This window comes from Chinchilla lanigera, unplaced genomic scaffold (assembly GCF_000276665.1).
Source record: "Chinchilla lanigera isolate Chin_1 unplaced genomic scaffold, ChiLan1.0 scaffold00032, whole genome shotgun sequence".
NCBI classification, from domain to species: domain Eukaryota; kingdom Metazoa; phylum Chordata; class Mammalia; order Rodentia; family Chinchillidae; genus Chinchilla; species Chinchilla lanigera.
In genome coordinates this window covers 12502860-12516909 of record NW_004955433.1, presented here as the reverse complement: position 1 = coordinate 12516909, position 14050 = coordinate 12502860, and the positions used below count along the sequence as shown (strand labels likewise).

The 14050-nt window shown below is 34.8% G+C and overlaps 1 long non-coding RNA gene across 7 annotated transcripts in view; it reads left to right on the top strand.

Moving 5' to 3' along the window:
* The first annotated feature begins 6 nt into the window (after nucleotides 1–6).
* Nucleotides 7–14050, top strand: part of LOC102003796 — a 58114-nt gene continuing 44070 nt past the window's right edge. For all 7 annotated transcript variants that reach the window (XR_001234749.1, XR_001234751.1, XR_001234750.1 and 4 more), the window contains exons 1-3: nucleotides 7–212; nucleotides 3363–3481; nucleotides 4904–4967. This is a non-coding gene — a long non-coding RNA (uncharacterized LOC102003796). The remainder of the gene's footprint in view (nucleotides 213–3362; nucleotides 3482–4903; nucleotides 4968–14050) is intronic.

Genomic DNA, 14050 nt, shown 5'->3' with positions numbered 1-14050 from the left:
CGGCGGGGGACAGCGTCTGCGTCCCCTCGCGGGCAGGCGGGACGCGGCGCAGCCTCGCGCGTGGGCCGCACGGGCGTCCGGGTGACCCGCCTCTGTGGGTGTCACCGCCTGCCGGCCAGCTCGCGTGGGCGTGTCTTCCCGGTCCACGAGTGTTCCCTCTATCACTGTCGGCTTTCGTCCGGGACGACCGTTTCAGAAATGGAGCCATGGAGGTTGGTGCCACCGAGAGTCTGCATCTGTCACGCAGACATCCTCATTACATAATCCTGCCACTCAGGGCCACAGGGCTGTTCCTTTTCTCCCCCTTTCCCCACTACCCCATCCTACCTCCCCCTTTTTTTTTTTCTTTTTGTGTCAAGGACTGGAGAGAATCCTGCAAGATATTGAAACATTTAGAATTTATGGTTCTGTTGCTGTGGTTGTCACCTCTGCTCTGCGTCAAATTTAAGACTCATTTCTTAAGGATGTCTCTATTTTCTGCTTTATTTGCACATTGATAGTTCTGCTGCTCGACTGGCCACGGTCGCCCGGCGTCTGAGATAGAATTGTGTAGTAAGAGGAAAGGGCTGATCATTAGCAGGCAGGCGGAATTCTGATAGCATCTGGCGGATTTTCTCCGTTTTTATATGAAAGCTTTCACATTTTCACTGGTAAACACGAGGTTTTAAATTTTTATCTTTATAGTGGTGAGGGTCTGTTCCCCTCTCCCTCCACCCTTCCCCCCCTCCTTATCTCCTTTTTATTAATCAGCGTTTGCATTTGAGAACTTGCTTACTTGTTAGATATACAGTTTCATTGGCAGCACTTTTTCCACCCTCTCACTCCATGTTTGCAAGAATTTTTTTTTCTTGTTTCTTCTTGCATTTGTATCTTTCTGAATATGTTAACTTACATTAGGGAGAGGTTTGCTCTGACTGTTATTAACTTAAGGCTATTAAGCTTCATTTTAAAGCCTCCTAAGGGTTTATTGGTTTGTCATGCCTGCACGGATCCAGTTATGTATAACTCCTAAAATGTAGAGCTTTAAAATAAGAGCCACGACAGGGTTGCCCAGACATGGGGAGCTTGCTCTTCAAGTTTTGGCTGCGCAGTTGTCATTGTTTCCATCAGGTGCCAAAGAGGTTACTCCTGTTTATTCAGTGTAATAGCTATTTACAGTTAAAACTTTAAAGACTCATAAAAGTAGGTCTGCTGTATTGTAAAGATCCCATCATTCTTGTGGGAGAGACACAACACCAACACCAAGAAAGGCAACAGACTGCTTCTGTCATATCGCTTTGCTGTTTTCGAGTGTACTTAAAGGATTATGATTGATAAGGCTGTCTTGCCAGAGAATGTTGACACAGGTGTGCATCGTTATCTTAATTAAGATCCTGAGAAAATGTTGTCTATAAATGGAGACCTAAGAAGGGCGGCATATTTTTGTACAGTTTGGCTTTTGGAGAATTTAATTGCACTTGAAACCTCTCTTTGAGCTTCTAGATTTTGTGAGCAGTTTGGCAACAGAAGTTTTGGAGAGAAATGATAGTTTAATGTTAAGTGTCCCGGAATGTGCTAATACAACTTGTGGCCTCTTGGCAATACCTGGTGGCAGCTTTCTTTGTACCCTGCCTTTGTGGATTAAAGGGGTTTTAACTTCGAAAAAGAGGCATAAAACAGAGCAGTATATTGTTAGGCAAACATTTATTAATGTTCAAAGTAAATCTGTATAGGAAGGCACACTTAATGTGAAGAAACGGAATACATAAATATATGAGAAATGTGTATCACTTAATTTTTATGGAAAAGATGGTCTCATTGAATGTATTACGGCTCTCAATTTCTTTTACCTGTCAAGTACCTAGCTACAATATTTATGGAATGCTTTTTTTATTTTAAGAGATAGAGGAAAACTTACATTTCTTTCAAGATACTGTTTTATAAATTTGGACTGATGAGCAAGTGGAAATAATACTTTAAGGATCTGAACCATAACCTGGGTCACCACTAAAATAATATTACTGTTTCTTACTCCGAATCTCCAAATGCAAAAACAATAGCAAGACGGATACATGCTCTTGATTCTATTACCTTGAGTTACCCAGCACCTAATACCCTTTAACCTAAGTATCACATTAAGATTTACTCCCTCTTTGTAGCTCCTGATTTCCTGGAAGCTGGCTGTCCATCAGTGTGTGTCTACGATGTATGTGTATTTTCCTTTAATATTAAAACTCATCGCAGAAAGAGGAAATGAAAGTGGAGCCGACCTCAGGCACATGATCGGAAAAGCCAGGTGTAGAGTCACAGCTCATTCTTGACTCCAAGGATAATTAGCTAGTTAGAATTACGTGGTAAACTAAAATCAAAGGAAGACTTATTTAGATGTGTTTGCTGAGAGTAAAACAAGAGCGTTAATTTTGAGATAATTGCTTTATTTATCTTCCAACCAACCCATCAAATTTTTTTCTCCTCTGGCAGCCATAATCCCCATCCTTATGCTATTATCTATGTGTTATCATAAGAATTCATATATTAAGTTAAAAATGAAAGATGAAATAGGGACATAAGTTACCCATTGTCTTTTAAAATATAAATAATTAATGTACTTACACATTCTAGAAATCTCAAAAAGTTAAAAGTGTTCTTTAGTTGATAACATTGATGTAAATGAAATCAGGTAATCCTAAATGGAGTTAAACGTGTTCTTTGAAAGAGATTATGAATTCTGAAATAGCACAGCCTGTTTTGAGTGAAAGTATCTCAATATTTTGGTATATTTCTCTTCAACTTCTACAATGTATTAACATCTTTTTGATATTTGTTAGCTGTTTCATCAAGAATAATTTTTCATTAAGAATAATTTTTCTTAATGGAATAGCAGCTGATGCAGTTCAAATAACATGTAAAGTGCAGAATTGTTTTCCCAGTTCAATGATGACAATGGTTTGCTTTCACAGCAGTACTCTGAAGTATGATACTGATGACTTATTTCTGCATAAATTTTCAGTGTTTTTATAGTTGTAGTATACCTAAGCACCAATTTAGCTCAGCAGATTAACTTAGATGCTTCAGAATTGAAAACCAGTATATTCTAATGTAGTTTGAGTTCAAGTCTTTATTAGTAAGATGCATTTAACATTTGTTCAGGATAAGGGAATGTAATTTTCCCTTGCAGTTGTCATTTATGTAATCCATTTTCCTAGCCTTTTCTTGAGCTAATGATATTCCATACCTTGATACAGCTTTTATTTGTTTACTTGCTGTAATATGAAGAGTGATACCTTGGAGAAAATTCGATTAGATTTTCCTATCAAATATCCCAAAAGTATTACTATTCTTCTGTGTTTCCTTAAACAAAATCATTTCTATCTTCTGTGCAGGTGATAAGTATGATGCTTGTATAATACATTTGGATGTTTTCCACTAAGTTCACTTCCTAACTATGGAGTTCTTCCAAATGTTGGCTGACATTTGCCCTAGCACCAAGGCTCATCTGCAAGTGAGTGTCTGCACACACTGGGTGTGCTTATGTATGAAATAAAAATAGCACTAGGTTTGGCTTTACCAAAACATTTTTTTGTTGATAATAGGGACTCCATGCAAAATGCTGAGAATGCCACTCAAGGCCTTTGATTATTAAAATTCTTTAACTGCATTAAATAGGAATGCAGTAAATACAAAAATACTGAATAATTCATTTATTTTTATTTATCATTTATCCTGGAATTACCTTGAATAATTTATTTTAATGCTGTCATCGGAGAGTGAAATTTATAAACTCATTGCTTTTCATAAAAATCAAAAGTAAAGTTACAGTTTATAGAACTGGAATTGTTATTTAAAGTAAATAATATGTTTATACCAAATCAAAATTTTGGATTATTTTCAGTATCTATTTCTTTGAAGAATAAATTTAGGGAGAATAGCATGTTCATCGGTACCAAACTCTTAATGACAGAGTATACAGGTATATACAGAACTTGTCATTTCTCATCAGAATAGGGTTGTTAAATACAGATAGAAGAAAAAAACATGAAAAAGATTTATTTTGCTGAAAAAGAATTACTTTCTATTGCATAGTGGGTAAAGCAAGGAACTGGAATTAGTGGTACTGAACATTCTATTAAGTAATAAAGATAGTTGTGTGACCAAAAAAAAAAAAAGCTAATTTTACACAAGGCAGCTATAGTTAATATAGCTTTCAATAGGGCAAGTGTTTCTCTATAGATACTTTCAAAGCCAATTAAAGTTATTTTTACTGTAATATGAAATGATATTTAATTGTTTGTTAATAATATATTTATGTCCTATTATTGACGGGTATGTAAGGAAATGGAGCTTCGTGCAAAACTCAAAGCTGAAGCGTAGCAAGTTAGAAAATACACAGTACAAATATAAAGAAATTCTAGCTTTGAGCAATCTGATTCCTCTGTTTATCTTTAGACTTAGTTTCTTGTTTTGTTTTTAAATCATGAATAGAGTTGTTGAACTTAATACATAACAGGATCCAACTTTGTGATTTTTTTTCTAAGAAGAGATATAGAAAATATCTAAATGTGTAGATTTGTTAATTTCTCATGTCGTCAGCCAGATTTATTAAGATGCATATTTAATATATACTGAAGGTATTTAAATGTATTAAAACTCTATTCCTTTTATTTAAAGTAGATGTGTGAGTCCCTCATTATCTTGAAAATATGAAAAGAACATCCTTTCAACAGTTAGGGGTTAATTGATTGATTAATTGAGAAGGTTGTGTTAAATGTTCTCTTGTGGAAATAACTAAAGAGTATGCTTTTTGAAAAATGTATCATCCAGGAATAAAATCAATTGAAGTATTGGTAATTAAATTATAATTCCATGAAGGAAGGAAGTGGTCTGAGAGATGCAGCTAACTATTGGTATTTTTTCTCTTTAACAGTGCACGGTTCATAACGGAGCTGCTGTACTGGCTATTGGAAGGAGGAGATTCAGAAGACAGGGAGGTAATATTATCTCTTTTAAAATACTTCTCTCTGTAACCCCTAGCCTTTATTACATATAGAGCTTTGTTCACGAGGCAGCAGTTTCTTTAAATTTGGGATTTGAGGACTACCTTTCTTTCCTTTGCTAAGGTTTTGAGCCTGCTTCTCCGAGGGCAATGGGCTGTATTGGGAGAGCAGATAAATATCATTTCAGCGTACTCAGCACTCTTAAAATAGCTTCTTTCTGAGAATTAGATCTGCAGTGGTGTCTTGCACAGTCTAATGGGTGACACTGTAGTCTGTGGTTGACATGCATGCATTTAGCATGTTGTTGAACTGTCCTCATTTCCTTCCCAATTCTTTGTTGTGTTCACTTAGGGAGATATGTTCTCTTCAGGATGATTTACTACCAGTCACAGCCATGCTCTGCGTGGAAGACTTGATTGCTGGCAACTGGTTTCATAGCTCTGGCAAGAATTTGACTGGGCCCAGCCTGGGGAGTTCTGGTGAACTGGAACCCAGGGAAACACACATGGGTTCTTTCCCTCGTTCAGAGCCGCAGGTCCCTTCCCACTTATGGTGTAATCCTAGGCCATGGCTAATATTTTCCTTTTCCACATGCTAGTTGGCTTGCTGCATTACGTACTTTGCAGCTGTTGCAGGGATTCACAGGGAATGGAATATTCTGGTTTATTCTGGATAATGTCTTTGATAATTTACCCATGTGCTTTTTCATTTTCAAAAACCTGTTGTTAGCATTGTAGAAATCTTAGAATCTCGAAGAACAAAAACTAGATTCAGTTTGTACCTGTTGGACAAGTTTGTATCTTTTGCTGCTGTGTTACCACAGTAACAATGTCGATCAAATTGTAAATTGGTCTTCATAAAAGGCTAAGTACTTTGTCTAAGAATGTTTATACAAGCTTAAATTGTGTAATGGTATGTATATCTGTGTGTTTTCCTTTCTTAGAAAAATTATATAATTTTCTAGTCACCAAAAATATCTGCTCCTTGAACTATGTCTGGGAGGAATATTAATAAAACAATAAAGGGCATAATTAGGCAATTAATAAGACATGTGATAGCTAAAATTGATTTTTTCCACTAAAGGAACTAGTATATATTTAAAAACACAGACCTCTAGAAAAAGACTTTAATCTTCAAGTCAAATAGGTTTTTGGCTAGCTTAACAGGAAGGGGAAATATACCAATTTGTAGATTATTTATTCATGCCTACACTGAGAGTACAAGCAGCTAAAGAAGCCATAAAGTGTAGTCTAGAAAAAAATAGTGGCATCAAAATTATTATTTGGATATCAGTTTACATTTGTAAAATGGTCCAGTATTATGACCTTGGCCAGCTTTAACACTACGTATATTTGGGTTATTACTCCAGTTTTTATCACTCTATGATATAACTTGCATGGAATGCAAGGATATTTTTCAAATTGACCATTTCTTAGTGGTCATCTTAAAATATGTTTCAGTATTACAAATTTGAACAGAAGGAAAATATAAAATTCAATATCTGGGCAACAGAAACATTTAGGCCTACTTTTAAGTCATAAAAGTATGATCTTAACATCTATGACAATATTTTTTTGACTGTTTTTATAAGATAAAATGGGGATATCCTGCACTCCAAATGTTTTGTTAATTCAGAATTTATTGTCTGTAATGGACTTTTAAAATAAAAGGCATATGTTCTTTAGAGAGTCTAATTTGAGTCCTGGGCTAATTTCGTAGGTATTGGAACATAGAAAGCAGCTTGATTAATTTAGAACTGCGAAAGGGGCAGGTAAAACTGTTTTCAGTGGAAATTTACTAATGCAGCAACCATTTAAATTAAATGTTTGTTAACATAATAGGGATGGCATTTTCTCCTCCTCCTCCTTGTGGTTTTGTCCAACTAGATGTTGCAGTGGCAGTTGCACTGACTGTTAAGTGTTTAAATGATGACACCATTATGTGAAGTGATTTTGAAATGAGAGATTCCAGCCAAGAATTACATCTGCTCCCATCTCCTTCAAATCATACTCTCTGGCAGTACAGATTATGATTGATTTGTTTGTGACAGATTGCAGGAAACAGTCATTGATTTTTCAATATTTTACCTTAAAATTATTTACAGTCGTAACCATGGGGAGGTATTTCCATGGGCTGTCAGCCCCTGAAAGACTAGGATAATATTCCCTGCTCTCTGACAAGACAAATTACCTGTAATGAGTGCAGTAGCTGAAGGGTATACTTTTATTTTAAAATATGTCAATAACCCCAGTGACTAAACGAATATTGATTTAGCATAATGAAGCCTGAGTAATGTGAAAATGAGCTTTTTCAAGGGACATGGTAAAGACTTTCTTTTTAGCTGATTGTAAGAAGCTTTGCATTCTTTTCAGCTAGCTGGTAGAAATACAGAATTTTATAAGCAAACCACCAGGAATGATAGTGTCACTTGTGATAACCAAGGGGCCAAATATTTTACCTTTGTTTTAGCAGTTCTTTTCAAATCATATTTTGAGTCTTAATTTTAGTCACAGAATAACTACTGATTTGTTTGATGTTATCTTGAACCAACTTAATATTTTTACAGTTTTAATATATTTTGCTTTGGAACTGCTGGTAATGAATATTAAAATATAACTATAGTACAGTGGTTTGTAGATGACATCATAATTACATTAAGATATTTCAAGCAGGTCATTGTAGTATTTAATGTGCCGCATTTTATGGTAGACTAACTCTCAGTCTCTGGACATCAGATTGCTTTCAGTGGAAATGAAGATTAATTTACTTAAGTCCTGATTTTTTAGGCATCAGTGCCTGTTTCCATTTTTGTCAGATTTTTCTCCCCTTTTTCAGTGGATTTAAGAGCCCAGTACATAAAATCCTCAAACAAGAATGATAGTAAGAAATGTATACTATGTGTGTATGTGTGGAGGCGTGTGAAGATTTTATGGCTGAGTAGGTATCTCCATATCTAACTTGGTAAGGAGAAAATGGGGTAAACAATCCTGGTAATATATAGCAGAAAAGTATTTAAACAAGATGTCAAATTGATATTTCATGGGAACCTAACTCATTTTATGGTAACTAATAGTCATAAAATCATTAAAGTCATTAGGTAAAGTCCCTTTAAAAATTAAAAATTAGTTATGATTTAAAGAAAATTCAAATGGCTCTTTGTGAGTACTAGCTGTCTTATAGTAGGGCATTCACAATGTTGAAATAAAATGGAAATACATCTTTTAATGGAAAAAAGGATAGACTAGAACACAAAATTATTGTTTTATGTTTTTCCCGGGAATTTGCCTAAGGGAACGACACAGATGTCGCTGTCACCTATCTTTGTTGTGTCCTGCAGTAAACTGAGTACTTTATAAAATACTGCACCTATGATTCCGTATGCTATAGGATTTCATTTCTCCATTATTACCTGCTCCCCAAATTCTTTCTCTTTTTCTGTAAAATGACCTTTGAAATATAGAAATATGAAGGATGTGTTGTTATCTTATGTGAAACTGTTAGTCCAGACTCTTCAAGCATTAATTTGGTTTTTAGCCATATAGCCATGTGATACCCATAGAATTACGTGTGTCTTTTAAATAAAACCTATTTTCTTCAGACAAATCTATGCTAAGAAAAAAACACCTATACTGTTTAGTTTAGTTTGAAATAAAATAAAAAAATTATAGTACTTACCACCTCATGACTCTATCATTTAGTTTGAACCTGTGTGTTCATTTTATAGAACATGAGAACTATTTATGTGTTGAATTTAAGAAATACATAGATAAATAAAGCTTTTTTTTTGGAAAATTATTTTCTTTTTTCATACTATGCCCTTTTCTGTTCTTTTCTTCTCTTAAAATAATTTTACCTTGCCCCATTTTTTTGTTTTTTGTTTAAGGAAAAAAAATCTCTTCATAGAAAATATTTTTAAATTACCCACGTCAGTGCCTGGAGTTGTTAAAATTATTTGTTTTCAAAAAGGTAAAATACCTTTTAAAATCTTTCTTATATTAAGATAAACAGTTTACTTGGATATGGTACATACCAATCTACTTAGTTAATTTTTTTCAGAATTCATTTTACTGTGACTCGTCTGACCTTCTGTGATAACTTAATATAGCAACAAATTAGCATATAATTTTATTTTCCATGTGACCTCAACCAATTGTAAAATTATACCTCTACTTTTGAGGAGCAAAAGAGTTTCTGTAGATGGTGCAAAAGTGTACATTAAGTGTTTGTAATTGTTCAGTGCATCCTGGCTAACATTTTTCTTATCAACAGTGTTTTAAAGTAAACAGTTAGGGCTGGGGATGTAGCTCAGCGACACAGCACCTGCCTAGCAAGCACGAGGCCTTGCATTCGATTCCCAGTACCAAAAAACAAATAAATAAATAAAGTAAGCAGTTAGAAGAAACACTTCACCCTATTACTAAGTTATTAAAACGCCTCCTAAAGGTAGCATTTGTAATTAGTGTACATAATTGATTAATGATTTGTCTTCTCCCAGGCATAAAGCAGCATGATAAAGTTAAGTATAATTAGCGAAGTATAAGATAGTAGGTACTGACGGTGACAATGACCATGACAACTAAATGACTTTTTCTTTTAGAATCAGCCATCTGTCTCTGGAATTTTCTGAGCTCTGTTTCAGTCTAGATACAAAAAATATGGAAAAATTAAGTGCTCAAGTGATTTGAGCATACTTTAGATGGCCCTGCTTATAGAGTACGGTATTTTTTCAGTTAAAATCCTCAGTTGTCACACAGAAGAATGTAAAGCTTTTCTTGATCACCAGTTTTATTGAAAATACTTAGTGCAATGGAGTATTACTGAATATTTTCTGTGTTAAATCAAAGTGTAGGAAAAATGAAATAAATTATATTGACTCTTTCTAAAATACTTTATTGGACTGAATAAATATTCCTCCTTGAAAAAGAGGGTTTAAAAGTTTTTATCATAATAATCCTTTGATCAGATACCACTAGAGGAAATTTAAAAATGACTTTAAAAAATTTTATTTTTATTAATATATGTTTTCAGTACAAATGATTATATTAATTCTGAGGAGTTGATGCATGTACCTAGCACATCTTAATTTTTTTACTTCTTTCCTACTTTCTAATGCAACTCTTAATTATATTCATGAGAGAAGAGTTGGAAGTTACCCATATATATATTTTAATTCTCTATATTATACAAGAAAGTGTTACCTTACCTGGCAGAGCATTTGCTATGTATTGGAACATTTGATTTATGTAAAGAAGGTTGATATCCAGGTCTTTTCACAGAGTTCCTTCTTTTGGATAGACTAAGTAATGACTGATTACCTTGCCATTAGGGAATTCTTTGCTGTGGGCTTTGTAACAGCTGTAGAAAAAAGGAAGGATTCTTCTGTACAGGAGACCTCCAGCCCTTGTTTTATGAACTGTTAAGATGTATGTCTGACCAGAAGTAGCCCCTAAGCAGGAACTGGGGAGACTCACAGATGTCCATGACATAGAAACTACTGTGACTTGTTGGGTGAGTGATCCTGTTGGTACTTTATCTGCTTCCATGGTTCTTATGCATAATCCAAATGTCATGATGGATTCTGCATCGTAGATCTCAATATGGCAAAGTAAATGCCTTAGGTTAGAATATTTCTCTTTTTTTCATTTTTTAATTAAAATTATATTTTGAGAAAATTACAGATTAATGTAATGTGATGTGCAAAATAATACAGAGAGTTCCTTGAGTCCTTTACACAGTTTGCCCCAATAGTAACAGCTTGCAGTATATAGTTTAGCATCACAGCCTGAACGGTGATATTGTGATAATCAGGGGAGGAAACGTTTTCATCACTGCAAGGACCCTTCCTATTGCTCTTTTATAGACACGCATACTTGTCTCCTTTTTAGCCCTTTCTTTACCTTAGCAATCAGTTCTCCATTTCTATAATTTTGTCCTTTCTGGAATGTTGTATAAATGGAATCATAGCTAAAACCCTTTGGGGACTGGCTGTTTTACCCAGCATTGATTTCTGGAGACTCAGTTTGTGTATGTCAGTAGTTCCTGTTTCTGTTGAGGAGCAGCCCATGGTATGGCGGTAGCAGTTTGCCTAACCATTCATTAATTGGGTCTTCAGGGTTGTTTCTATTACAAATAAAATTGCTATAAACATTCATGTGGAGGTTTTTATGTGAATATGTTTCCACCTTCTTGGGACAAATACTCAGGAATGAAATTGTGGGTCATTTGTTAATTGTATAAACTGTTTCTTTCTAAGGCTAGAATTGATTTTGTGGAGAGGGGAGGCAAAGAGGATATCTCAATTTTTGCAATATTTTTGCATTAACTAGATGTATTCTTTTAAAACATTGACCTTCCTGTAGCCAGATATAAGGAAACATTTTTCTGGAATCTAGATTTTACTTTTACTTTAAAGAAATACTTTTTAAAATGCTTCCTTTTTGGGGGGGCTGGGGATTTAGCTCAGCGGCAAAAGCGCCTGCCTGGCAAGCACAAGGTCGTGAGTTTGGTTCCCGGTACCGGAGAAAAACCAAAAAAAATAAAATAAAATAAAATGCTTCCTTTTTGACAAACAATTCCTGTGTGAAGGAATAAACACACATACAATAGAATATAATATAACTCACATACTGTAGAATAAGTAATATACGTATACTGTAGAAAAGATGTTGCAAAACTGGTCGATTACTCAGGGAAATTTCCAAGTGTTAACAGGGAACTGACGTTCAAGGATGTATTGCAGTAAACTAGAGTTTTTGTTATCCATGTTGCCTATAATTTTTATTTGTAAAATTGGCTCAGGTGCAGAATTGTTCAGTGATATTAAGAAAAGTACTCCTTCAATTCAATTACATGCACTTAGATGGAAAAAGAAATTTTGAAAAGCTATCTTTTTCTAGTACACAGTCCCTAAAAATGCAGGTACTTTAAATGGGTCAGTTTCCACCCAACCCCAGAGCCTGTACTAAGTTCTGTTTGCTGAGATACAGTGTTGTGTATACGGAACCATGTGTGCTGTTTTGGAGAACCCCATGGGAAAGATTTTCCGAGGAAAATTTTTACTCTGATTTTCTATCATATGCTGACTTCAGCATCCCAACAAAAGATAAAACAATGTAAGTATTTTTTTTCTTTATTTGTAAAGAAATATAGGCTGTGATGAAGTGGGCCTGGTGATCTTTCTAGCGGCAAGTCAGTATTATAACTCTTTACCTTTTTTGAGTCAGGTACTAAACTCAAGAGACCTTCACTTTTAATACTTAGTATGGGTCCATCCTTCATCTGCTGTGGTTATGATCATAGTGATATAAAGGTTGTGAGGTATTAAAATAGTCCTTGTTCTTGTTTTTGTTTTTTGTTTTTTGTTTTTTTTACCAGGAATTGAACTCACAACCTCACGCTTGCCAAGCAGGTGCTGTTCTTCTGGACCATATCCCTGGCCCTAGCCCTTGTTCTTAAAAGGGACCTGGATAAAAGATAGAGTATACCTGTGGGATCTTTAAGTTCCAGTGTAAGACTTGGAGCATCCTGTGTTCTAGTGCTGCTGGGGACTGGGAATCCCACAGTAAGGAAGACAATGCCGCCCCTGTTCTGTTAGCCGGACTCTCATAGCTCTTAGATTTGGAAGTGTGGAAGGGAAAATGTAAAATGAAACTAAGATCCAACATGATTGTGCATTATTAGAAACCCAGAATTGAGGAGCAGAGAGACATTAATGGAGCTGAAACTGATGGAGCAGGCCTCAGAAAATGACAGGCTTGAATCTGAATTCTGATATGTAGGAAGACAACAGACAGAGAGGGAAATGAACTGGAATGTGCTTTGTTATAAAGGGGGTAGAATCTGGTCTGGCTCAGATTTCTTGGAGCATCATCAACAGGGTACGTCGTTGCCCAAAAGTGTATTTAACAACTTTGTGTGTTTTAGGAGCTCATCAGAAATGAGGCACGCCTCTTTACAGAGTCCTATTCAAACTTAAATATATGGGTATGTAGGCTGGAGATGTAGCTCAGTGTTAAGACCCTTTATTTTAGGCTTAAAATAACAAAAGAACATAGAACTCTTTTGAAAGAGCTTAAAAATTGAAACTACAAAATCACATAAAAAGTTACATAGACTCATAAGATTATACACCAAGCTGATGGTGTATAAGACATTACTTTGGGTAAATGAAGAAACTACAAGTATTTCTGCACATTATTCTTTTAAGTATACAAGGCAGTAAGAAAGAGCTAAGAGCCTTTGCTAAATGTACAGTATATTCAGTTTACAAGGTTAAAGTAGGTTCCTATAATTTAACTTGGAAAACTGAAGGTAAGTTTTTGTTGGAGTTTTTTTACAAATGTATATCAATCATAGATTTGATAAAAGTGATTATTGATTATAAAAACATTAAAATTATGATAGTCAGGATTTATATGTAATGATATTGAGTCCAGTTTCCCCAATTATATGACATTACCAGTGCGGGAGCCAAAATGAGTTGTTTCATGAAATTGTATTTTAGGAAAGGGCTACATTAAGCCAGCAGTTTAAAAATGCTGATTGTGTATGATGACAAACCACAGTGGAATCATTTTTTTCATACTGTTTATATAGCAGTTAAAAATGAAAGAAAAAGAAAATAGTATAATTTTAGACAGTTTTTTAAAAAATTCACAGATACAGTAAATCATAGGTTGGTTCCCACTAGACTCTCTAACGCTGCAGTGACTGCTATATTCTCTCTCGCACACTGTATTCTCTCTCGCACACATGCTGTCGCATATATATCTATTTTAATACCAGGCATTTTGTAAGTTTGTCTGCAATTGTGTATGTATAGTTTCCTCACAAAATGTTTTCTGAGCAACTTATTGCTATATTATTTTAACCCACTTTCCACCATTAAATTTTATGTATAAATATATAGTGTCAATTGGGAGACACACTAGTAGCCTATTTTGTTTTTTCTGGAAACCTTATTATTCAAACTTCTTTCAAACTCAGTGCATAAAGATAGCAGACTATTTCCACTTGTGGGTTTTTGAAACTGGAGATTTGTTTCTCTGATGATGAAACGAGGCCCAGGAAGGTGAAAT